Genomic DNA, 24,246 nt, shown 5'->3' with positions numbered 1-24,246 from the left:
ATTCCATCTTTTATTTTCAGAGCTCTTTTGGAAAATGAATGAAAATATCTGATTGTTTGATTTTGATAAATATCCCCCAGGCAATGAGGAAGGCTATGGCAGCTTTTGAGGGCCTGTACATTCCCACATATCTGTCTCCCCACACAGTGTCGGACTGGGGTGCCTAGGGCCCACTAGTAAAATTTATTTTGGGGACCCACCGTACAGATACATTCAAATATTACCTGCTCACACAGCAGCAAGATGCTACCAGGTGATTGAATATGGGGGTCCCTGCAGCAGCTTTGGAAAGGTAGGTCCTGGGGAAAAGAGGACACTGGTAGCTTTCCTTTATACCTAGAAGTCATCTCAGCTCTGATCATATGTATAACAAACTGGGGAGTTTCTTTAATAATCTATCAAGTTTTTTTTATATGAACATAGGCTGGTTGAAATGCTATACATTGAATATATGTATGTAGTGCAGTGTCTACTGTGCTATGTGACACTTGTGCTGGGGATGGGAGACTAAGGGCCCACCTTGCTCAGGGGCCCACCGGGGGATTCACTGTCTGAGCCTGTCCCCATGGATAAATAAGTAGAAAACTGTGAAAGCACAATTTTTCTGTAACTCAAGAGACATATGAGAGAGACATATGGACTTTTGTATAATTAATCTCCTCTCTCTTCATTCAATCTCCTAATGGGCCCTCCTTTGGGTATGCTGTGGAAACTACATACATGTCGATATTTGGAAAACCCCTTTAACCCCTTCACGCCCAGCACTGTACATGTACGGTGCTGGGAGGGTGTTTAAAGTTGGTGCCCTCTCCTGCCTGCTGCGTGCGCCATAGCTGCGGGTGGCCGCCTTCTTCTTTTAGCAGACACCCGCGGCTCAAGTCCGCAACCGGCAGTAATGTCGATCGTGGACATTTAACCCCTCAGATGCCGTGGTCAATCCTGACCACGGCATCTGAGCGCACTGAAACCGAAAGTGCACACTTTCGGTTATGCTCCGGCTCTCCCCTGTGGTAATCGGAGGAGCTGGAGTGTGTATGCAGCAGCCCCTGTCTTTATGAATGAAAGGAGGCTGCTGCATATTATTTCCTATGGAGCCCTTGCCTGTAATAGGGCTCCATAGGAAAGTAGTAAAATCATCATAGATTCCAATGCAAGTGCATTGGAGTTTATGATAATAGCATTCAGATGATTGCATGTTCCGTATAGGAACTATAAAAAAGTGTAATAAAAAAATTTAGAAAAAATAAAATAAAAAAACATTAAAATTCAAAACATTTTCCCAAAATAAAAATAAAAGAAATAAAAAAATAAAAAAAATACACATCATGGGTGTCGCAATGTGCGAAAACACCCATGGTATAAAAATATAAAAATATATTCCCCATATGGCAAACAGCAAAACAGAAAAAAGCGTCCAAATGGCCGATTCACCGTTTTTGGTCGCTTCATTTTCTACCAAAAAAAAAAAAAGTGATCAAAAAGTCATACACACCCCATGAAAAAAAAAAAAAGTTCAGATCGCCCTGCAAAAAATGAGGCCCCATACAGCTCCGTACACATAATTACCAAAAAGTTATAGGGGTCAAAATATGGTGACAAAAAAATAAAACTGATTTATTTTTTTATTTTTTATTTTTTTTATCACTTTAAAAATGCCAAAAAATATATAAGGTATCGACGGTATTGTACTGACCTGTAGAATAAAAAAAACCTGTCAGTTTTATCGCACATCAAACATCGTAAATAAAAAAAACACAAAACTGTTGTGGAATTGCTTTTTTTTTTGCAATTTCACCCCATTTGGAATTTTTTTCCTGCCTCTTAGTACATCATATGCAATATTAGATGGTGACACTGGAAAGTACAACTTGCCAGACAAAAAACAAGCCCTCATATGGCTATGTGAACAGACAAATAAAAAAGTTATAGCTCTGGGAAGGCAGGGAGCGCAAAACAAAAACACAAAAAAAAAACCTCCAAGCCTGAAAGGGTTAAAGAATATTTGTAATTGAAAGACACCATAAAATACAGAGTGCCATGACACTGCTGAATATGCAGGAGCAAATGACCAGCACCTTACAAATCTGACAAGAGATTGACCATTACATGGAAAAAAGATCTTAACTATTTTCCATAACCTATGGCAGATGCAGGACATGGTACAAAACATTCAATATTTCATCTGTGTGGTATAATCTCCCCGATCTCATGGACAATATCATTAACATACACATTTGAAGCATCTAAAATTCACATTTTGATCTCAAGTGCATGGCAAAGCACATCCACTGCATGGTGTCTCTTTATGTTTTGAGGAATGTTCTCATTTAGAAGTGCAAAACCGAAGTGTCCTTTCTTACCTTTGCTCTTGGCTGAACATATCTAAAGTGAGTGAGTAGCTTAAGATGACTAGCTTTAAAAAAACATGACACCTCAATACTGTATCATAAGATGTCTCTCCTCTATAAGACTTGGTGCGGGCCACCAAGTGGTTGTCATGTGAATTGCAGCCTCTCAAGGGTTTTACTAGCGTATCACGATATTGTATTAAATTTGTTTCATGAAAAATTGGAGTGGCCACATCTGCACTACACCTGAAGGAATGATAAATTGATGTGAAATGCATAAAAAAGGGGCTTTACGGAGGCACACGGTAGGACCTCTAAGACGTCTATGAGCACCATATTATGGTTCTGTAGAGTGTTGTAATACAGCTCTGTGCATGTGCCACTAGTCACTGCTTTTGTCATTGTTTTCAGTCCAATTCAGTTGCTGGGTCATGGATACTATTGTACTGTTACTCAATGCCATTAGTGTGTTATTTTGCAAAGGTTCAGCCAACACATAGTCATCTGTGATTAAAGCTGAGAAAAAGAAGCTATGCCACGTATAACAACACATAACACACGATACAGAGTTTACTATAACGCTAGCAAATACTTATTAGAACAATGGCTTCAATTCGTGGCTCTGGTTATCATGGTTGCAGGTGACGGGAAGCTTGCAGTTAATGATGGAAGAAAATTAAAGCCAAATTGTAATTCAGAGCTTAGGCTAATGGTAAACTTATTGTTATTAGTAAGTATGGAAGTCTAGTACAGGTTGGCGTTAAAGACTACACTGCATAATTTGTGTGTTGGAACAAGGCCCCAGTAGATGTTGATGGCGTGCGGTTTTGAAGGTTATACAAACATTAGCTTAGGTTGTGCTGTTACAATTCAACGTTACCCAAACACATCACTAATAATGCCATCACTGTGTAATGAAATGTAAAGACAATCACGGACATTTTGACATTTTGAGGATTTCTAAGGCACTTTGAAGCAGTTACTTAAGAATAAAAGATCTTTACAAGGATGTTCTGACACATAAAGCATAATGCGTCCCATCACCGCTCAACAAACGGCTGCTCCTTTCAGCCCGTGTGATTATATGCTAGAATAATGATGAAAGGCAAAAACAATAATAGCAATGCCTATCATCAGCGGAGAGGTGATTTTCTCTGCCCGTCATACCTTTTTGGTCGAATTCAAGACAATTACCTAAGATTTTGTGTCCAAAAAAAAAAAAAAAGTAGAATGCCACTGATTAATGAAAAAAAATGCAAAAAGACAGAAATAGAGGTTGTAATAGGAAAATTGCTTCTTCAAAGTAACCAAATATGGTGGAAATCATGACTGCAAGAAGCTGTATAGGATATTGCTGCTTGAAGTGATAATTAATGTCTGTGCTGAGAAAATGAACACCTTCCATTGATGGGTAGAGCGTCCCTCCTTCCCGCAGTAGCAGGGATGTTTGTACTCATGAACAATCTTCCTTACAGCTATTCAAAAATGAACATTTGCATAATTCTTGTGATAAAAGAAAATGTCTATAGTAATTCATTTAAATCAAAGCCACTTTCGACTAAATTATTGCCCTGTCAATTATTATCTCAGTAGGCTATCAAGAAGACCATAGCATTTGGAAAAAGGATAAAATGTCCTCCTATATACTTGCAGAGTATTTTAGAATCCTACAATGGATTCATGGTCTGCAGGTTGCTTCTAACAGAAATAGGGTGGTGTTCAACAGGCAGAAAATGCTCAAACCCATATGCAGTTATGCACATACAGTACAGACCAAAAGTTTGGACACACCTTCTTATTCAAAGAGTTTTCTTTATTTTCATGACTATGAAGGCATCAAAACTATGAATTAACACATGTGGAATTATATACATAACAAACAAGTGTGAAACAACTGAAAATATGTAATATTCTAGGTTCTTCAAAGTAGCCACCTTTTGCTTTGATTACTGCTTTGCACACTCTTGGCATTCTCTTGATGAGCTTCAAGAGGTAGTCCCCTGAAATGGTCTTCCAACAGTCTTGAAGGAGTTCCCAGAGATGCTTAGCACTTGTTGGCCCTTTTGCCTTCACTCTGCGGTCCAGATCACCCCAAACCATCTCGATTGGGTTCAGGTCCGGTGACTGTGGAGGCCATGTCATCTGGCGCAGCACCCCATCACTCTCCTTCATGGTCTAATAGCCCTTACTTTCAAAGTTTTCCCAATTTTTTGGCTGACTGACTGACCTTCATTTCTTAAAGTAATGATGACCACTCGTTTTTCTTTACTTAGCTGCTTTTTACTTGCCATAATACAAATTCTAACAGTCCATTCAGTAGGACTATAAGCTGTGTATCCACCTGATTTCTCCTCAACGCAACTGATGGTCCCAACCCCATTTATAAGGCAAGAAATCCCACTTATTAAACCTGACAGGGCACACCTGTGAAGTGAAAGCCATTTCAGGGGACTACCTCTTGAAGCTCATCAAGAGAATGCCAAGAGTGTGGAAAGCAGTAATCAAAGCAAAAGGTGGCTACTTTGAAGAACCTAGAATATGACATATTTTCAGTTGTTTCACACTTGTTTGTTATGTATATAATTCCACATGTGTTAATTCATAGTTTTGATGCCTTCAGTGTGAATCTACAATTTTCATAGTCATGAAAATAAAGAAAACTCTTTGAATGAGAAGGTGTATCCAAACTTTTGGTCTGTACTGTATATACTGGGGAGCAAATCCTGCACTTGTGGCCCGTTGCTACATTTTGGTGCATCTGTGAAGCCTGGGCCATACCAGCCAGTCTTGAGTGGGACCTGCAGACTCCTCCCTCCTCCCATTGCTGGCATAGTAGATGCTGGAGTTAACTGGTGAATGGTCTGTGAGTCGGTCCTCACACTCATTTAATTCTCTCACTGGCCCCTGGTATTGCCCATACGGCTCAAGTAGGTGAGTGTTAGGACCCGAGCTACTTGAGAAATGTTGGCGCGGTGCTCAGGCTCAGAGATGTCCTCATAGTAGGACATGTTGGCTAATCTCTCAATTTTAACACCAGTTTGAGGCCTTGGTAAGATCGCAGAGTGCATCTGTCCTTGTTATTAGATTGTTCTGCAGGTTGCTTCCCATCATCGCAGTCCCTGGTATTTTGTGTTTGTGGAGTGAACCTGTATGGATTGTACCTTATGTCCATTTGACTACATGACTATTTCATGTATCATTCCTCGGTATAATGGGAAACGTTTAATAAGAAAAGGGCAGATAATATCAGCCTCACAATGAGCAAAGTAGATAAACCAATTACATGAATTCCTATGTGCCCACTGGTCATTTTGTGTTTAATATGATAGCATAATACCTCTGAACTGTCCATTAAGCAAATATATAACCCAGGATACAAAACAACTATACACCAACATAGGCTTTTATTTATGTTTTTAGGCTGTTTTGAGGTGAGTTGAGATGATGCCTTAAAAACTTAAAAATGTTTGACCCATTGGAAGGAATCTAGGACTGATTGTAGCTGCTAAATTGTGATATACCCTGGTTAGGTGTAACACACCATATACAAAATGCTATGCTGCTTTATGTCTACTCACACACGTCAGTACTTCACAGAAGTTTTATCCAACTCCAGGAAGGCACTTAAAAGTAAGTTCTGTTTTGCCAGGCCTTTTACTTTTACATCACCAAAATGTTGTATTAGCAAGTACCGTAAGCTTAATCCCAAAACTCTTTAACATATCCTCATGGATACAAGTCACAAGAGATGTCACCCAAAAAAAGAATAAAATCGCCTAACAGTGTTTATAATGTATGTACATACTGTATATATATATATATATATATATATATATATATATATACAAACATTTTGAGGTTGTGAACTCTCTACTTGTAAAGCAAATGCAATGAACGTGTGGCTTTTACTTTCTGGATTCATTACATTCTGGGGGTTTCAGCTTTCAGACTTTGAGACAACATTTTTAAAAAGACAGATGTATAGTAATTGCTATTCATTGTTAACAGAGAATAAATGAAGTTATTTCTTCATGAGAATGTAAGCAGCATTCAATATATTCTTGCTTCTCAGCTGAAAAAGCATTTACAAGAGAATGTTAGTCACTGTGCTTCTACTTTATTACTTTTGTCTCAGATAAATCGTGGAAATTAGAAAGTGATGTTTGGGATACACAAGCAGAAGACCTGTCATAAGAATACTGTGATCTTAAATATGACCCTTAAATTTGATGTAAATTTAACAGCTAGGTAATAGTTAAATTGAATTTGTCAAGATATGCCAAGAGCTCATTAGAACCTTAGTGTAAGAAAATCTTGGCTTAAAATCTTGGTTCTACATTACTTAACCTTCTGATAAAAAAAATGAAACTATACCAACTGAAAAAAAAAAAAAAAAAACACTGGAATATTGCATATCCAGCTTTAATAAAACTGTATTTTGCATGCTCTGTTTTGTAGCATGACAGGTCTTATAGGAACAGTAAGGTGAATTGCAATTACATTTGCAGGAAAAAAAAAAAACATGTGCAAATACATAGTTACAAAGTTACATAATATGGTTGAAAAAACGTCCCTAAAGTTCAATCAAATGATAGGTCGATTGCAAATATTGTATTGATGCTGCATTGTGATGGCGGAGTGGATGCTGGATACCCTGACAGCATACTACAGACACAGGTTTGATGGTACAAACAACTAGACTGTATTTGCTCCGAATGCAGTGTCCCGAAACACACTGCTTAATGTTGTGATTGTGTTTCATGTAAATTGTACTTGTAAATGTGTTCTCAGAAAGTTGCATAGGGAGAGGACGGTCCAAACAGGCCTCCCAGGGCTAACTCTGCCCTACACACGCACAGCACAGTGCAGGAAGAAGAAGGTCAGTGTGTGATGTCTGAGGACAAGCTAAATCTCAGCAGCCATTGTGAAGAGTTATCCAAACTCCAAACTTAGTTTCATGTACCAGATCATAGAATGGAAAGGATTACAGTATCTCCAGGCAACTCAGAGAGGGGATGAGGATATTGACAAAGAAAGGTAACTGTCATTTATCAGACTCCAGACTCCTTTGCATTAGTTGGAGAGATCTCTAGCTACAAGCTATCCACCATAATTAGAGACAAAAAGGCTATTTGTCAGAGTATAGTATTCCTAGAAGAGGATATCAAGTATAGTATTATACTGGGCAGCAGAGATAGTTCATCCCTCCAGCCTGGAGAAACAAGAAAAGACTGATTGTCATAGTGGAGTATTCCTCATGCAACTTCTGGGAACTAATGTGAATCCCTGTAAAAGCTGCCTTGATGTAAATGATAGAGTTGAGCGAACACCTGGATGTTCGGGTTCGAGAAGTTCGGCCGAACTTCCCGGAAATGTTCGGGTTCGGGATCCGAACCCGATCCGAACTTCGTCCCGAACCTGAACCCTATTGAAGTCAATGGGGACCCGAACTTTTGGGCACTAAAAAGGCTGTAAAACAGCCCAGGAAAGAGCTAGAGGGCTGCAAAAGGCAGCAACATGTAGGTAAATCCCCTGCAAACAAATGTGGATAGGGAAATGAATTAAAATTAAAATTAAAAAAATAAAAATGAACCAATATCAATTGGACAGAGGTCCCATAGCAGAGAATCTGGCTTCACGTCAGCAGAGAATCAGTCTCTTCATGCCATAGCAAAGAATCTGGCTTCATGTCAGCAGAGAATCAGTCTCTTCATGCCATAGCAGAGAATCTGGCTTCATGTCAGCGCAGAATCAGTCTTCATGTCATAGCAGAGAATCAGGCTTCACGTCACCCACCACTGGAACAGGCCACTGTCACACATTTAGGCCCCGGCACCCAGACAGAGGAGAGCGGTCCCGTAACAGAGAATCTGGCCTTATGTCAGCGCAGAATCTGTCTTCATGTCATAGCAGAGAATCAAGCTTCACGTCACCCACCACTGGAACAGGCCACTGTCACACATTTAGGCCCCGGCACCCAGACAGAGGAGAGCGGTCCGGTAACAGAGAATCTGGCCTTATGTCAGCGCAGAATCTGTCTTCATGTCATAGCAGAGAATCAAGCTTCACGTCACCCACCACTGGAACAGGCCACTGTCACACATTTAGGCCCCGGCACCCAGGCAGAGGAGAGAGGTCCCGTAACAGAGAATCTGGCCTTATGTCAGCGCAGAATCTGTATTCATGTCATAGCAGAGAATCAGGCTTCACGTCACCCACCACTGGAACAGGCCACTGTCACACATTTAGGCCCAGGCACCCAGGCAGAGGAGAGAGGTCCCGTAACAGAGAATCTGGCCTTATGTCAGCGCAGAATCTGTATTCATGTCATAGCAGAGAATCAGGCTTCACGTCACCCACCACTGGAACAGGCCACTGTCACACATTTAGGCCCAGGCACCCAGGCAGAGGAGAGAGGTCCCGTAACAGAGAATCTGGCCTTATATCAGCACAGAATCTGTCTTAATGTCATAGCAGAGAATCAGGCTTCACGTCACCCACCACTGGAACAGGCCACTGTCACACATTTAGGCCCCGGCACCCAGGCAGAGGAGAGAGGTCCCGTAACAGAGAATCTGGCCTTATGTCAGCGCAGAATCTGTATTCATGTCATAGCAGAGAATCAGGCTTCACGTCACCCACCACTGGAACAGGCCACTGTCACACATTTAGGCCCAGGCACCCAGGCAGAGGAGAGAGGTCCCGTAACAGAGAATCTGGCCTTATGTCAGCGCAGAATCTGTATTCATGTCATAGCAGAGAATCAGGCTTCACGTCACCCACCACTGGAACAGGCCACTGTCACACATTTAGGCCCCGGCACCCAGACAGAGGAGAGAGGTCCCGTAACAGAGAATCTGGCCTTATGTCAGCGCAGAATCTGTATTCATGTCATAGCAGAGAATCAGGCTTCACGTCACCCACCACTGGAACAGGCCACTGTCACACATTTAGGCCCCGGCACCCAGACAGAGGAGAGCGGTCCCGTAACAGAGAATCTGGCCTTATGTCAGCGCAGAATCTGTCTTCATGTCATAGCAGAGAATCAGGCTTCACGTCAGCCACCACTGGAACAGGCCACTGTCACACATTTAGGCCCAGGCACCCAGGCAGAGGAGAGAGGTCCCGTAACAGAGAATCTGGCCTTATGTCAGCGCAGAATCTGTATTCATGTCATAGCAGAGAATCAGGCTTCACGTCACCCACCACTGAAACAGGCCACAGTCACACATTTAGGCCCCGGCACCCAGACAGAGGAGAGGTTCATTCAACTTTGGGTTGCCCCACAATATAATGGTAAAATGAAATTAAAAATAGTATTGAATGAGGAAGTGCCCTGAAGTAGAATAATATATTGTTAAGGGGAGGTAGTTAATATCTAATCTGCACAAGGGATGGACGGGTCCTGTGGGATCCATGCCTGGTTCATTTTTATGAACGTCAGCTTGTCCACATTGGCTGTAGACAGGCGGCTGCGTTTGTCTGTAATGACGCCCCCTGCCGTTCTGAATACACGTTCAGACAAAACGCTGGCCGCCGGGCAGGCCAGCACCTCCAAGGCATAAAAGGCTAGCTCTGGCCACGTGGACAATTTGGAGACCCAGAAGTTGAATGGGGCCGAACCATCAGTCAGTACGTGGAGGGGTGTGCACAGGTACTGTTCCACCATGTTAGTGAAATGTTGCCTCCTGCTAACACGTTCCGTATCAGGAGGTGGTGCAGTTAGCTGTGGCGTGGTGACAAAACTTTTCCACATCTCTGCCATGCTAACCCTGCCCTCAGAGGAGCTGGCCGTGACACAGCTGCGTTGGCGACCTCTTGCTCCTCCTCTGCCTTCGCCTTGGGCTTCCACTGGTTCCCCTGTGACATTTGGGAATGCTCTCAGTAGCGCGTCTACCAACGTGCGCTTGTACTCGCGCATCTTCCTATCACGCTCCAGTGTAGGAAGTAAGGTGGGCACATTGTCTTTGTACCGGGGATCCAGCAGGGTGGCAACCCAGTAGTCTGCACACGTTAAAATGTGGGCAACTCTGCTGTCGTTGCGCAGGCACTGCAGCATTTAGTCGCTCATGTGTGCCAGGCTGCCCAGAGGTAAGGACAAGCTGTCCTCTGTGGGAGGCGTATCGTCATCGTCCTGTGTTTCCCCCCAGCCACGCACCAGTGATGGGCCCGAGCTGCTTTGGGTGCCACCCCGCTGTGAACATGCTTCATCCTCATCCTCCTCCACCTCCCCCTCATCCTCATCCTCCTCGTCCTCCAGTAGTGGGCCCTGTCTGGCCACATTTGTACCTGGCCTCTGGTGTTGCAAAAAACCTCCCTCTGAGTCACTTTGAAGAGACTGGCCTGAAAGTGCTAAAAATTACCCCTCTTCCTCCTCTTCCTCCTGGGCCACCTCCTCTTCCATCATCGCCCTAAGTGTTTTCTCAAGGAGACATAGAAGTGGTATTGTAACGCTGATAACGGCGTCATCTCCACTGTCCATGTTGGTGGAGTACTCGAAACAGCGCAACAGGGCACACAGGTCTCGCATGGAGGCCCAGTCATTGGTGGTGAAGTGGGTCTGATCCGCAGTGCGACTGACCCGTGCGTGCTGCAGCTGAAACTCCACTATGGCCTGCTGCTGCTCGCACAGTCTGTCCAGCATATGCAAGGTGGAGTTCCACCTGGTGGGCACATCGCATATGAGGCGGTGAGCGGGAAGGCCGAAGTTACGCTGTAGCGCAGACAGGCGAGCAGCGGCAGGGTGTGAACGCCGGAAGCGCGAACAGACGGCCCACACTTTATGCAGCAGCTCTGACATGTCGGGGTAGTTGCGAATGAACTTCTGCATCACCAAATTCAGCACATGCGCCAGGCAAGGGATGTGCGTCAAACCGGCTAGTCCCAGAGCTGCAACGAGATTTCGCCCATTATCGCACACCACCAGGCCGGGCTTGAGGCTCACCGGCTGCAACCACTCGTCGGTCTGTTGTTCTATACCCCGCCACAACTCCTGTGCGGTGTGGGGCCTGTCCCCCAAACATATGAGTTTCAGAATGGACTGCTGACGTTTACCCCGTGCTGTGCTGAAGTTGGTGGTGAAGGTGTGTGGCTGACTGGATGAGCAGGTGGAAGAAGAGGAGGAGGAAGCTGAGTAGGAGGAGGAGGAGACAGGAGGCAAAGAATGTTGCCCTGCGATCCTTGGCGGCGGAAGGACGTGCGCCAAATAGCTTTCCGCCTGGGGCCCAGCCGCCACTACATTTACCCAGTGTGCAGTTAGGGAGATATAGCGTCCCTGGCCGTGCTTACTGGTCCACGTATCTGTGGTTAGGTTGACCTTGCCACAGATGGCGTTGCGCAGTGCACACTTGATTTTATCGGACACTTGTTTGTGCAGGGAAGGCACGGCTCTCTTAGAGAAGTAGTGGCGGCTGGGAACAACATACTGTGGGACAGCAAGTGACTTGAGCTGTTTGAAGCTGTGTGTGTCCACCAGCCTAAATGACAGCATTTCATAGGCCAGTAGTTTAGAAATGCTGGCATTCAGGGCCAGAGATCGAGGGTGGCTAGGTGGGAATTTACGCTTTCTCTCAAATGTTTGTGAGATGGAGAGCTGAACGCTGCTGTGTGACATGGTTGAGATGCTTGGTGACGCAGGTGGTGGTGTTGGTGGTACATCCCATGTTTGCTGGGCGGCAGGTGCCAACGTTCCTCCAGAGGAAGAGGCCGAGGCGGCGGCGGCAGCAGCAGAAGAGGCCGAGGCAGCAGCAAAAGAGGCTGAGGCGGCAGCAGCAGAAGAGGTAGCAGGGGGAGCCTGAGTGACTTCCTTGTTTTTAAGGTGTTTACTCCACTGCAGTTCATGCTTTGCATGCAGGTGCCTGGTCATGCAGGTTGTGCTAAGGTTCAGAACGTTAATGCCTCGCTTCAGGCTCTGATGGCACAGCGTGCAAACCACTCGGGTCTTGTCGTCAGCACATTGTTTGAAGAAGTGCCATGCCAGGGAACTCCTTGAAGCTGCTTTTGGGGTGCTCGGTCCCAGATGGCGGCGGTCAGTAGCAGGCGGAGTCTCTTGGTGGCGGGTGTTCTGATTTTGCCCACTGCTCCCTCTTTTGCTACGCTGTTGGCTCGGTCTCACCACTGCCTCTTCCTCCGAACTGTGAAAGTCAGTGGCACGACCTTCATTCCATGTGGGGTCTAGGACCTCATCTTCCCCTGCATCGTCTTCCACCCAGTCTTGACCCCTGACCTCCTGTTTAGTCTGCACACTGCAGAAAGACGCAGCAGTTGGCACCTGTGTTTCGTCATCATCAGAGACGTGCTGAGGTGGTATTCCCATGTCCTCATCATCAGGAAACATAAGTGGTTGTGCGTTAGTGCATTCTATCTCTTCCACCCCTGGTGAAGGGCTAGGTGGATGCCCTTGGAAAACCCTGGCAGCAGAGTCTTCAAACAGCATAAGAGACTGCTGCATAACTTGAGGCTCAGACAGTTTCCCTGATATGCATGGGGGTGATGTGACAGACTGATGGGCTTGGTTTTCATGCGCCATCTGTGCGCTTTTTGCAGAAGACTGGGTGGGAAAAAATGTGAACGTGCTGGATGCACTGTCGGCCACCCAATTGACTAATGCCTGTACCTGCTCAGGCCTTACCATCCTTAGAACGGCATTGGGCCCCACCAAATATCCCTGTAAATTCTGGCGGCTACTGGGACCTGAGGTAGTTGGTTCACTAGGACGTGTGGCTGTGGCAGAACGGCCACGTCCTCTCCCAGCACCAGAGGGTCCACTAACACCACCACGACCATGTCCACGTCCGCGTCCGCGTCCCTTATTAGATGTTTTCCTCATTGTTCCCGTTCACCACAATTTTGAGAATGGCAAATTTGGGAATGCTTTTTCAACCCAGAACAAAAAGTCTGCTTTGACGGTCACTACAAATAACTTGACCAGCTAAAACTGTGCAGATTTGGTTGAATAGAGATGTGAGACCTGTTTTTTTTGCGCTGTGTGACAGTTATAGGTTTAATCACAGAATGACACTTCTATCAGCACGCTAGCGTGTGTCTTAGGTTTTTCTGAATGATACTATCAATAACTTTAATGGAAGATTTTCTTTTTGGGATGGATTTCAAGTAGGCCTGAAATACCACAAACTAGTTATTTTCAGAATGGCAAATTTGGGAATGCTTTTTCAACCCAGAACAAAAAGTCTGCTTTGACGGTCACTACAAATAACTTGACCAGCTAAAACTGTGCAGATTTGGTTGAATAGAGATGTGAGACCTGTTTTTTTTTGCGCTGTGTGACAGTTATAGCTTTAATTAGAGAATGACACTTCTATCAGCACGCTAGCGTGTGTCTTAGGTTTTTCTGAATGATACTATCAATAACTTTAATGGAAGATTTTCTTTTTGGGATAGATTTCAAGTAGGCCTGAAATACCACAAACTAGTTATTTTCAGAATGGCAAATTTGGGAATGCTTTTTCAACCCAGAACAAAAAGTCTGCTTTGACGGTCACTACAAATAACTTGACCAGCTAAAACTGTGCAGATTTGGTTGAATAGAGATGTGAGACCTGTTTTTTTTTGCGCTGTGTGACAGTTATAGGTTTAATCACAGAATGACACTTCTATCAGCACGCTAGCGTGTGTCTTAGGTTTTTCTGAATGATACTATCAATAACTTTAATGGAAGATTTTCTTTTTGGGATAGATTTCAAGTAGGCCTGAAATACCACAAACTAGTTATTTTCAGAATGGCAAATTTGGGAATGCTTTTTCAACCCAGAACAAAAAGTCTGCTTTGAAGGTCACTACAAATAACTTGACCAGCTAAAACTGTGCAGATTTGGTTGAATAGAAATGTCAGGTCTATTTTTTAGGCGCTGGGTGACAGGCTCAACTTGCCCCTGATGTAATATATGGCCAAAAAATAACCAGACTGTTGATGGTTAAATGCACTTCGGTGACACAGGCTCAGCCTGCAGCTGATGTAGTATATGGCCAAAAAATAATCAGACTGTTGATGGTTAAATGCACTTGGGTGAAACAGGCTCAGCCTGCAGCTGATGTAGTATATGGCCAAAAAATAATCAGACTGTTGATGGTTAAATGCACTTGGGTGAAACAGGCTCAGCCTGCAGCTGATGTAGTATATGGCCAAAAAATAACCAGACTGTTGATGGTTAAATGCACTTCGGTGACACAGGCTCAGCCTGCAGCTGATGTAGGATATAGCACAAAATAACCACACTATCGATGGTTAAATACACTTGGTGATAGCTCGTGCTGGCGCACCACAAGTCACAAAATGGCCGCCGATCACCCCAGAAAAAAAGTGATCTAAAAACGCTCTGGGCAGCCTCAAAAAAGTGAGCAAGTCAATAATAGCACTTCAATGATCCACAGCTGCAGATCGATCACAGAATGAAGTCTTTTGGAGGAGTTAATCTGCCTAATCTCGCCCTAACGTCGCAGCTGCAACCTCTCCCTATACTGATCATAGCAGAGTGACGTGCGGCGCTACGTGACCCCAGCTTAAATAGAGGCTGGGTCACATGGTGCACTGGCCAATCACAGCCATGCCAATAGAAGGCAAGGCTGTGATGGCCTCTTGGGGCAAGTAGTATGACGCTTGTTGATTGGCTGCTTTGCAGCCTTTCAAAAAGCGCCAAGAAAGCGCCGAACACCGAACCCGAACCCGGACTTTTCCGAAAATGTTCGGGTTCGGGTCCGTGTCACGGACACCCCAAAATTCGGTACGAACCCAAACTATACAGTTCGGGTTCGCTCATCCCTAGTAAATGACTTTTGAATACATTGATGACCTGTGGATGAGCTTCAGTAAAGTACTGGGAGTTTGTTGAAAGCTCTAGTCTCCTTATTCTATATCATCATTACTACTACCACCAACATTTGCACCTAATGGTTCTGGCTTCATGAACCAGGGGCACAGCTGCCACAAGCACCCTAAACACCACCACCATCAAGGGCACCTCAACTTCTATCTGGCTGGTGTTCCCTGCAACCGAGAGTGCCCCAGAAGATTTTGTGCTGTCTTCCCATCCACTGCAGCCGGCCCCAAGGGACAACTTAACTGTGAGTACTACTATCCTTGTCATCTTATCACTAGTACGCTCATGCACATCACCCCTAGGGTGTCCGGTCGCCACACAAAGTAAACACAGATCTTAGAGCAGGGGCGTACATAACAATCATTGGGCCCCATAGCAAGAATCTGAATTGGACCCCCATATCTGGATGCGCCAGATCAGGCACTGCCATGATTTTCATTGTTGCGCTCCTATGACAGAGCAGAACAGCGAACGTCACTAGTGCAGATGTGAACAAAGCCTAATACACACCTCAGCTGCTGCAGAACATCATTAGAGTGGTAAGAGAACTACAAGTCTCATCATGACCAGTTTAGGCATGTTTCACACTGCCGGCAGTAGTTCCAGCAAACTGTTCCGGCAGAGTACAGCCTGCCAGAGCTCTCTGGGTATAATGAGGCCGGAGGGCATTCCGCTGAACTCAAGCAATCCCAAATTCAGATAGTTCCGGCAGGTTTTCTCTACCGCCACATGGCATCAAAGCCCCCTAATAGGTGGGCCAAATGCCTGGGTCCACAACCAGTGTCTGCGGGTCACACCACTGCCTCCTCCCTCTTCCCCTGTTTACGAGCTGGCCAATACCCTGTCCAAGATGCAGGCCCGGATCGGTGTTGGCCAAAATGCGTACAACGTGAGGGTCACGGGAAAGGCAGCCTAACATAAAGTCAGCCATGTGTGCCAGAGTCCCAACAGACAAGACTTCGCTGTCGTCATCAGGAGGATGACTCTCAATGTCCTCATTCTCTTCCTCCCCTTCAGCCCATCCACACTGATCAGATGGAATAAAACTTCCATGGGGACTACCCTCTGTAGCTGAGGCAACCGTCTCCTAGTCCTCCCGCTCATCATCCAATTCGCGCTAAGAAGACGAACTGAGGGTGGTCTGTGTACTTTCTTCCCCCATTTCCACCTCTTCCACATGCAAAGTGTCCGCCTTAATTGTGAGCAGTGAGTGTTTGAGTAGACACAGAAGTAGGATGGTTAAGCTGATAATAGTGTTATAGCCGCTCACCATCTATGTTGATTCCTCAAAGTCGCGTAAAACCTCACAGTGGTCAGACATCAATGCCCACTCATCGCTTGTGAAGAGTGGAAGCTGACTGGAAAGGTAACGACCATGTTGCAGCTGGTATTCCACTACTGCGCTTTGCTGCTCACAAATCCTGGCCAACAACGTCGAGTTCCAGCACGTGCTCACGTCGCACAACAGTCGGTGAGCTGGCAATTGTAAGCACTGCTGCAGTGTGGACAGACTGGCGGAAGCTGTCAATGACTTGTGGAAATGGGCACACATGCGGCGCACCTTCACCAGTAGCTCAGGCAAATTGGTGTAGGTTTTGAGAAACCGCTGAAAGACTAGGTTGAACATGTGGGCTAGGCATGGTATGTGTGTGAGCTTGCCGAGCTCCAAAGCCGCCACCAAGTTACAGCTCTGCGACGGTGTGCTGTTTATCACCTAAGCAGATCGGTTTAAGCATGGCCTGTTGTCGCTTCCCCAGTGCAGTGCTACACTGCTTCCAGCTACTGACTGATGGCTGACTGGTGCTGTAAGATGATAATTCTGAGGTGGAGGTGGAGGAGGAGGCGGAGGAGGAGAATGGGGGGTTGCAGCCACTAACGCAGGTGGTGGCGTAAACTCTGATGGAGATAGGGCCGGCAATCCTTGGTTTCGGTAGCTTCTGTGCCATCCCAGAGTACGACTCGCTCGCGGCCTCCACAACGTTCACCCAGTGTGCCTTCAGGGAAATGTAGCGTCCCTGGCCAAAAGCACTTGGCCATGTGTCAGTCGTTAAGTGGACCTTCCCAATAACTGCGTTGTTCAGGGCACGGGTGATGTTACGGCACAGATGCTGGTGTAAGGCTGGAACTGCACACCATGAAAAATATTGGCAGCTGGGGACAGAGTACCGCGGGACAGCCGCCGCCATCAGGCTGCGGAAAGCCTCAGTGTCCACAAGCCTAAATGGCAACATTTCCAGAGCCAGCAATTTGAAAAGGTGCATAGTTAGTGCTATGGTCTGTGGGTGGGTGGCTGGATATTTGCGCTTTCGTTCCAAGGCCTGGGGTATAGATATCTGTACGCTGCGCTGGGGCACAGAAGTGGATGTGCTAGCCGATGGTGCTTGTAAAGGTCCAGGTGCATGGCGGGAGGCATCCGGGCCTGCGTCTTGGACAGGGGATTGGCCAGCTCGTAACACAGGGGAAGAGGAGGCAGTGGTGTGACCTGCAGACACTGGTTGTGGACCCAGGCGTTCGGCTAACCTATTAGGGTGCTTTGATGCATTATGGCGGATCATGCTGGTGGTGGTGAGGTTGCTAGTGTTCTCACCCCTGCTCATTTTGGTATGGCACAAGTTGCAAATGACAATTCTTTTATCGTCCACACTTTCCTCAAAAAAGCGCCAGACTGCAGAACACCTACACCTTGGCAAGGGAGATTGCCGCAAGGGGGTGCTCCGGGGAACAGTTGCAGGTCTGTTTGGTGTGACCCGCCTTCTCCCTTTTGCCACCCCACTGCCTCTTCCAGCCTGGCAGGTTTTGTAAGTGTATGCGCAAATAAAGTATGCGCACACGTTAAACAGGAGGTATAGCGCAAGTAATACAGCTGTCACCACCGCCTAATAAAAAATTACACTGAATGAATGTCACTGATATGTAGGATGCACACACATTATACAGGAGTGTCAGGAACAAGGACCGCCTTATTCCTAGGTTTTATAGATACATGCCATAGTGTAACATATTCTGGTGCGATTTACATGTATACAGTGGGTACTTATGTATTTGTATTACAAGGCCAGCAGCCATGTTGGAGGTAATGGATTTTTGAATTAGTTTAAAGGCTGCATAGAGAGTCGAGATGTCTGCCTCATACCTGGGAAAACAGCAGCCTGCTCCCCGGGGGGTAGATAGCACAGAGATGCAAACGAGGATGGGCCCATTTGCTGGTCACACTCGGGACAGGGGACAGCAGACTCTCCGGCCCCTTGTTTCCACATGGGGCAGTGGCGTTGCTAAGGCTGGTGTCACCCGGTGCGGTAGAAAATAGTGTCACCCCCCCAGGACGAGTCACGTAGGGGACATCCTTCAAGCTCCGCCCTGCCGCCGCAGCGCCGCTGACATCCCTTCACATCCTTCACTGAGCATGCCGACTGACCCAAGCGGTAATGCGGGGGGGAGGGTTTGGATAGTAAACAGACCGCTGATGTGGGAGGGGGGGCTAAGCAGACAAATTGCCAACAGGGAGGGATTTTTTGGGTGGCGTTGGGGGTGCTAGCAGGCAGATCGACAACGGGGCGTGGTGTCACATACACATAAATACACCATATACATGGTACACATACATAAATACACTATACTATACAGCAGCACATACCTGTCACATCCAGGACCTCCCAGGTGACGTCTCCTCCGATGTAGATCTTCTCTGTCATCATGTTCTCCATTTGGTCCAGACACTTCTTTCAGCCGCGTCTCGTCTCAGCAGAGTGTGACACACGGACATCTTAGTGTCCTCACTTTTCTATCATCATCCCCCAACCTGGAGTCCCCACAGTGTTATCCTGCGGCTCGCTGTGCTCCCCAATACCCCCAAATTTTATCCTGAAGAAATAATAGTGCCCCCATAGTAATAGTGCTCCTCATAGTCCCACCAATAGTAATTCCCTTCTAGAATGCCATAATTAGTAATACTGCCCCCTACACTGCCCCACATTAAGTAATATGCCCCCCACACTGCCCCACATTAAGTAATATGCCCCCCCACACTGCCCCACATTAAAGGGGTTCTGCACTTTGTTTTAACTGATGATCTATCCTCTGGATAGATCATCAGCATCTGATCAGCGGGGGTCCGACACGCGGGACCCCCCGCCGTTCAGCTTTTTGAAAAGGCAGCGGCGCTATAGCAGCGCCACGGCCTTCTCGCTGTTTACCGCTGGCCCAGTGACATCATGACTAGTATCAAATGGCCTGGGCGGGGCTAAGCTCTGTTCACTTGAATGCCTTCTCAAACAGCTGATCGGTGGGGGTACCGGGTGTCGGACCCCCGCCGATCAGACGCTGATGATCTATCCCCAGAGGATAGATCATCAGTTAAAACAAAGTGCAGAACCCCTTTAAGTAATATGCCCCCCCCCCCCCACTGCCTCACATTAAGTAATTTGCTCCCCACACTGCCCACCATTATGTAATTTGCTCTCCATGAGTCATGGAGCATTAAAGTGTCATCGTGTGCTTTATAGCACCCGATGATGCGTTTCGGCCAGCCAATCACTGTAATGCCAGTAGCCAACATGGCATTACAGTGAATGGCAGTATTCACCTGCACGTTTATTGGCTGCGTAGCAGCCAACAAACGTGCAGGGAGGAGACTCGAGCATTGCGATGCTCGGCACATCGCGGTGTTCGGCCGAATACCGCGTGTGCTCGAGAGCAGGTAAGTACTGCCATGCTCGCCCAACACTAATAACTACAACTCCCAGCATGCCCAAACTGTTATTTTAGGGCATCAGTGTACATTACATGGAGGTGGGGAACAGTAGGACAAAATTATAACTCCCAGTATTAGAATGTTAGGGGCTCTCCCAGGACACTACTCATCTCTCCTCCGGGCACACACAGACGTTCCTCCCCATGTGGTTTCACTACATTTTCCCCTCCATCAATGAGCTCCATCTCCCTGCCCTAGCCACATCACGATGATATCATCACAGGACCTTTAGCTGTAAAACGACTGTACTCTATATGGCTGCCCTGATCACATGCTGATGACATAATCACAGGTTCTTCTGCACAGCTAGCTAGGTTTTTACAGCGAGCTATGTAAGTGTAATTAGGGGAGGGGCCCATTGCAGCTGTGTGGTCTGCCTCTATTAGGTATGCCACTGTCTTAGTGGTTACTCTCAGATGAGGCATCAAAAGGCTTGGCAATTGTACCCAGGGAAAAAGAAATGCCACCACAAGTCCTGCTGACCATTAATTAGGCTCTGTCATTTGTGGCACCAAGTAGTCAGCCTATACCAGGTCAATACAGCTCTCAACTAAATATTGCTCTGCCACTACTCTACTATTTCTATTTACACCATCTCTTTGTCTGGTACTCCACAGTTACCCCTGTAATTTCCTTATTGGACACCTAAGTACTCACTTTCCTCTCTCAGCCCTCCACAATCCTGCTGTTTCATCATTTCCAAGCCCTGCACTTCATTTGCATTCAACTTGTTCAGACCATACACTCTTCTGTCTCTCACCCTGCATCACTCTAGAGACACTTGACCCTAATGGTAGGAGCTTCACCCTTAACTCAAGCATCCACCCAGTTTTTGGCAACAACTTAGCCCAAAACTTTCCAGTGAATGCCATGGTGTAATGTCTATGTAGAAACACATTCGGTAACATTAACGGGAATTCATCACCACAACATTGTACTATATCTGAGGTGGTAAATCAGTAGTATTGCAGTAGTACTTTTGATGCAAAGATTCCATTTATTTATTTTTTACTGCCCCCCACCCTCTACTTTCAGCACTAAAAGCTGCTCTAATATACACAGTCAAGACTACTATGCCATGCTAACACAATGTAGAGGACTCCTGGACACACATGCACAGCAGTCCTGACAATGTATTTCCACACACCTTTAAACACCACCAGTGGGGGCACGAAGGACAGTAGAAAAATATAAATAGCATTCTGGACTCCTTATCTGCAGTACTACTCATGTATTACCTCAGATAACATTCCAAGATCCTGGTGACAGATTCCCCTTAAGTTGGGGCAAACAGGTCTCATTCAGCAGTGTTCGCTCTGATTTCTCTTTCTTCCAGTCAGTTATATAATCAGGGCTCCAGAGGTAGTTACCAGTCACCTTGTCCCCTATTATTTGCCAGACCCATGCAGATCATATCCCCCCCCCCCCCCCCCACATGTCTTTACTGCTTAAAACAATGACCTTCTGCTGGTGATTGTTCTATCATTCTAACTTAACACAGGCATCAGGGATAGTCAGGATGAACATGAAAGCACAAGATCTATCTATCTTTGTAATACATATGTATGTGTGTGTATACAGTGCGTTTGGAAAGTATTCAGACCCTTTCACTTTTTTTTAACATTTTGTTATGTTGTGACTTTGTGCTAAGAAAAAAATCCCCCAAAATGACAAAGTGACATTAGTATTCAGACCCTTTACTCAGGACTTAGTTGAAGCACCTTTGGCAGTGACTACAGCCTCCAATCTTCTTGGGTATGATGCCACAAGGTTTTCACACCTGGATTTGGGGAATTTCTTCCATTCTTCTCTGCTGACCCTCTCAAGGTCTGACAGTCATTTTCAGGTCTCTCCACACATGTTTTATTTGGTTCAAGTCAGGGCTCTGGCCATACCACTTAAGGACATATCACAGAATTGTCCCTATGCCACTCCCGTGTTGTCTTGGCTGTGTTAAAGTCATTGGGGGAAAATGTATCAAACTGGTGTAAAGTAGAACTGGCTTAGTTGCCCATAGCAAACTCCAAAGGAGCTGTCAAAAATGAAAGGTGGAATCTGATTGCCAGTTCTACTTTACACCAGTTTGATAACTCTCCCTCGTAGTTTTTTTTTTAAGCACCATGGATCAGGTTTTCATTAACAATATTAAGGTACTTTGCTCCATTCAGCTTTCTCTCAACTCTGACCAGTCTCCCTGTCCCAACGGCTAAAAAAACACCCCTAAAGAATGATGCTACCACCACCATGCTTCACTGTAGAAATAGTATTGGACAGTGCCTCCAAACATGATGCTTAGAACCGAGGCCAAAAACTTCAATCTTGTTTTCATCAGACCAGAGAATCTTGTTTCTCACAGTCTGAGATTTGTTTAGGTGCTTTTTTGAAAACGTTCATGTCTTTTACTGAGGAGATCCTTCTTTCTGTCCACTCTTAAGTCTTAACCCTTTCAGGCCCGGGTTTTTTTTTTTCTTTTGTGTTTTCGTTTTGCGCTCCCTGCTTTCCCAGAGCCATAACTATTTTATTTGTCCGTTCACATAGCCATATGAGGGCTTGTTTTTTCGCGGGACAAGTTGTACTTTCCAACGCCACCATTTAATATTGCATATGATGTAGTGGGAAGTGGGAAAAAATTCCAAATGGGGTGAAATTGCAAAAAATAAAGCAATTCCAACACAGCTTTACTTTTTTTTAATTACAACGTTCGTTGTGTGATAAAACTGACCAGTTACTTTTATTCTACAGGTCAGTGCGAATCCGGAGATACCTTATATGTATGTAATAACGGAGAATGAATGAGTAGCGGCACTCACCAGTGTGAGGAAAATCAAACAGGTACTTTATTCCACGTGGCAGGGGGCAGACAATTCTATACACGCATGTGAAGAGCAGCGACGGCCGTTTCGCGCCAGCAAGCGCTTTCTCAGGCTCTGCGTCGGCGCATGTATTGCGCGTCACCCTTTTAAATAGCGGCACTGGCAGTTGTCAGTGCGATCGACAACACAGCTGTGCCTTCATTAAAGGTCAGTACAAAAATGCATGTATACATGCAATCAAAAAACAACAAATAGCAGGCATTACAATATGGTGACACCACTAAAAGTAATTATGACAGTGTGTGACTACAAAAAGGAACTTAAATCGTTCCTATCGTTTAGTCCCAATTCACCCAGGGCCTGGGTTTGCAGAATCCCCCTGGCTTCCCTCTGCAGGAGGGGTGGACACAGTCTCGAGCCCCGTGAAGGAAATGCAGTCAGTTCTACCTCCATGTGTGTTTCTAACATGTTCTATGAACCTTGGGCAGCCTTTACCCGTTTTAACAGAATTAAAATGTTCTCTTACTCTTTCGAATAGGCACCTGATTGTTTTCCCAACATAGAATTGCCCGCAGTCGCAAAGCATCAGATAAACTACGTAAGTACTCCTGCAGTTAATAAAACTTTTGATTCTATGCTGGGTACCGCCAAACTCAATATACTTCTTTTGGGAGTTGTGTGAACACAAAGAACAGGCACCACAATGAAAATTACCTTTGGGAATATTATTCCTAAGCCAATTACTACTTTTAATGGTCTGGAACCTGCTTCTACCTTATATGTATAGTTTGGGGTGTGTATGACTTTTTGATCACAGTTTATTAAATTTTTTTGTAGAAAATGAAGCGACCAAAAACAACGGATCGTCCATTTGGATACTTTTTTCCGTTTTGCTGTTTGCCGTATGGGGAATATCTTTTTATATTTTCATACTATGGGCATTTTCGCAATATTGCACATTTTTTTTTTGTTCTTTTATTTTTATTTTGGGGAAAGGGGGGTGAATTGAATTTTTATGTTTTTTTTTTTTTTTTTTTTAAACTTTTTTTAACACTTTTTTTTTATAGTTCCCATAGGGAACTATAACAATCAATCATCTGAATGCTATTATCATAGCCTCCAATGCACTTGCATTGGAATCTATGATGATTTTACTACTTTCCTATGGAGCACCTATTACAGGCAAGAGCTCCATAGGAAATACTATGCAGAAGCCTCCTGTCATTTATAAAGACAGGGGCTGCTACATACATGCTCCTGCTCCTCCGATCGCCACACGGGGGAGCCGGAGCATAATAAAAAGTGTGCACTTTTAGTTTCAGCGCGCTCAGATACCGTGGTTAGGATTGACCACGGAATCTGAGGGCTTAAATGTCCCCGATCGGCATTACTGATGGTTGTGAACATGAGCCGCGGGTGTCTGCTAAAAGAGGCAGGCAGCCACCCGCGGCTATGGCACCCGCAGCGAGGAGTAACGAGCGCAATCTTTAAGGGGTTAA

The 24,246-nt window shown here is 45.5% G+C and overlaps 1 protein-coding gene across 1 annotated transcript in view; it reads right to left on the bottom strand.

Annotated features, from left to right (window-relative positions):
* SYT1 (synaptotagmin 1) overlaps window positions 1–24,246 on the bottom strand; it is a 364,679-nt gene that overhangs the window by 173,046 nt on the left and 167,387 nt on the right. The gene's annotated exons all lie outside the window — the stretch shown is intronic.

The sequence above is a fragment of the Bufo bufo genome, chromosome 1, assembly GCF_905171765.1.
Source record: "Bufo bufo chromosome 1, aBufBuf1.1, whole genome shotgun sequence".
Lineage (NCBI taxonomy): Eukaryota > Metazoa > Chordata > Amphibia > Anura > Bufonidae > Bufo > Bufo bufo.
Note: the sequence above shows the minus strand (reverse complement) of the source record. Positions and strands in the feature narration are given on the sequence as shown.